The following is a 3,437-nucleotide window of genomic DNA, read 5'->3' as shown; positions in this document are numbered from 1 at the left end:
TCGAATACTCCAAGAGGCGCCTCATCGGATGTTGTCATTGTCCATGCTTCGGCGCCATATACCAACTCGGTCATAATCAGTGACTTATAGGGTGCGGTTTTCGTATGTCGAGGGAGAGATTTACTCGCAAATTGCCTACTCAGTCCAAAGTAGCGCTTGTTGGCAGGAGTGATCTGCACCTTATTCTCTCTTTTTATATTTAAATTTGAATACATTTTTTGGACTTTTCTTACTTTCTTTGTACCTCTCGTCAATTTTGAGGCCCTTGAACTGAGTAAGCAGCTTTGAAAATTTCCCATAGAGAATGCCGATACCAAGTTGCCAGCAGCAAATTTCAAAATAGCCAAACTTGCAACAACAACTCACCATAACCGACAAAATAACTAAAGACATCAAAGTTTGCACTTCGTATTTTAAGTGCCAGAGTTTGGCCCTAATGACGATGGCGACATCGACACTGATGACTTGGATTGCAGTTTCAGCTGATGATGAGGATATTTAATGTTGGCCATAATGACATTGTCACACACAAAGTTGATAAACTCGTTTAGTAAGAAAAGTTTGTAGCTTGCACTGTTGTTGTTGCTTGTTGTTGCAAATGATGTGCATGTTTTCGAGTTGTTTTGCTTGCTGTTGTTAATTGAAAAATGTTTCATGTAAGTACGTACACCATGTCGCATTGTTTTTGGAAATGCTTGGGCTAATGAATTTGCTAGCACCCAAATATTCACTGATAAATTACAGACGGTGGACAAGAGAAAATCGAAGGCATACATACAAACATACATCAGTGCGAGCAAGTGGATAAATGCATTCATACCTGAATTACATACATATGTATGTATCTATATATTGGGGGTCGTGTGCTTGTGCATATGCAATTGCTTATTACCTACAAATGGCAGCTTTACAAGTGTAAATGCGATACCATAGCAAACTGCAGCAAGGCAATGAAATGTACAAAACTTTAATCCCAATGCGATTTGTTGAAATTAGTTGGCAGAGTGAAGAGAGGTGAAGAGAAAGTATGCAGTCTTACGGTGCAGGAAGGACTACAAAAGTTGCAAATGCCTTTCCGTCTCATAGCAGCCAATTTTATACGCATTTAAGCACTTTCAAAAACTGCAACTCATATACATACATACATAGTACAGGACATATATGCAGCCTACTTTGCGAAATACAATTGCTAAAATTGCAGTAAACAAGTACATATATGTTAGAGAAAGTATGATTTTCAAGCTAAATTTGCAGACACACTAATCTCCTTACATCGAAAATTTTCAGTATCTCAAAGTAAGTGGATATGCGAGACATTCAGTTAGGGTAAGCTTAAATTCCCAAAAACAATGTGTACATAACTGAATGTAGGTGCAGTGCTGTAGAGTCCCTTATAGCTAGAAGAAAGTTAAACAAGCAAATGATTTTATGAGCAAACTCACTCATGTTGATATGTCTTTTTCCTTTCTACACATGTAATTGTATACTATTAATATGTATGTATGTATATGAGTGAGCGTTTTTAGTGTCACGACAGAGCTCTTCGGTTGTTAAAGGCAAATTACTTGGGTATTTAGTCAAATTATTGTTGCTTAAGAAATTAACAGGCCGTAAAAGGATTAGCTCTACAGTTTCGAAGAGCTAAGAGAAAATGAATTTTTATTTAAAATAGTTACAAAATACGCAATTAAGTAGTTGTATACCAAAAAAAAAAATACATTTTGCCGTGCAACTGGCGTTGTTTTTCTTAACAGAATGTTTATCAAGAAATCGAATTTTTGTAGAAAAAATAAAACCAGGTTGAAATGTAAATGTACTTTAGAATTAAAATGTTCCCGTAAACTCCGAATGTTTCCGAAAAAATACCGAATATCTCGAAATAACCAAAAAAGTAGGGAGCGCAAAAAATCCCAAATGGTCCTGCAAAAACAAAAAAAAAGAACAAAAAAAAAAACAATTCCGGCAAGTTCCAAGGCCCTAAAAAATTCTAAACATTTTTTAGGGTACGAGTAAAAAGCAAAAAAAAAACCCAAAATCATTCGAACATATCCCAAGTTGTTTTGCATAGTCCTAAATTAAATTTGAAATTTTACGCAGAATCCAAAAAGACTGAAATCCCTAAAAACCTGAAGTTCTCGAAAATTACCGAAAAAATTTCGCAAGATCCTAAACAAAACACTAGTGATGCGGAAAAAAATTTTAAGTTCACAAAAATTAAACTAAAAACAAAAAATTTTGGAAAAAACCAAAACAGTGTCGCCCAAAAAGAGAACGAAAAGTGTTACAATGTGAAGAAAAATAATACAAACAAAAACACTAACAGTCCGGAAACTTTTCGAAAAGTCCCGAAATATCTCAAAAAATTCTTGGCCCTAAGTTGTGAAAGTACCAGGAGAGGGCACAAAACCTGGAAATAGCAACATTTTTCAAACATTTAAGTTAATAAGTTAATAATTTGTCCCAATGGTGGAAACTACCAACTTATTTAAACAAAATTGTTTCTTATATCGATATTATAAATATTAAAATTTCTTGCATTGAGATTGAGGTTTTTATTTATTAATTTTGACATTAGTTATTTTATTTTTAATGAAAATTTTGAATGCCTTATCTAGTCTATTGACTTTTTTTTGGTTCAACGCACACTTTTAACGCTCATTTTTAGTCCCTTAACCCCTTCATTGAATTCTTTCCTCTCGTTCACTTTTAAAATAAATTCTAAATCTACATTTTGTTGGAAAATATTTTTGGTTTTATTTTACAAACACTTGATTGTTACAGTGTGAGCAATGATGTCGAAAACCGACATATCCTTCCGCTTGTTTTGTGCTAAAACACAGATAAACAGAGAGTGAAAAATGCAAAAGTGACACTTACGAAAGAAGACGGAAGCACGCAAGGGCATGCTACACACTAAGGTCTCTTTTTATGCGGATTTGAATTTATGCTGTTTTTCAAAGCATTTTTTCGCTGTAGGAATTTTGCTTTTTTGAGAGTTTTTATGACTTTTTTTCAGTGTGTAAGAGACAATGCTTCTGATAAATAAATTGTCTTTGTATTATTACATAATTCATCTATTTATTGTGATATTTTTTTGTGGTTAAAATCCAGATAAAAGATGGTTTTGTATGAAATTAAAGAACTTTTTTATGCGGCTTTCTGAGGAACGCATGTATCGCATAAAGAGACACCTAAGGGCCAATTTCACAATGCGTAGTTAACTCGGAATCGGGAGTTAACTACAGATTTTTCTTCTGAAAATCTCTAGTTAACTGTCTTGTATAAAACAACACACGTAAACGTACGTACGTATGCACATAAATGTACGTACGTATGCATGTTATGTTGATATGTTTCTTAAGACCTGCAGGAAATTTTACGAAATTTAGGCTTACTTTTGTATGTGCTTTATCACTTTTCCATATTTAAATTTATGA

The sequence above is a fragment of the Rhagoletis pomonella genome, unplaced genomic scaffold (assembly GCF_013731165.1).
Source record: "Rhagoletis pomonella isolate Grant_MI unplaced genomic scaffold, Rhpom_1.0 Rhpom_scaffold_00005, whole genome shotgun sequence".
Lineage (NCBI taxonomy): Eukaryota > Metazoa > Arthropoda > Insecta > Diptera > Tephritidae > Rhagoletis > Rhagoletis pomonella.
This window is presented reverse-complemented; position numbering follows the sequence as displayed.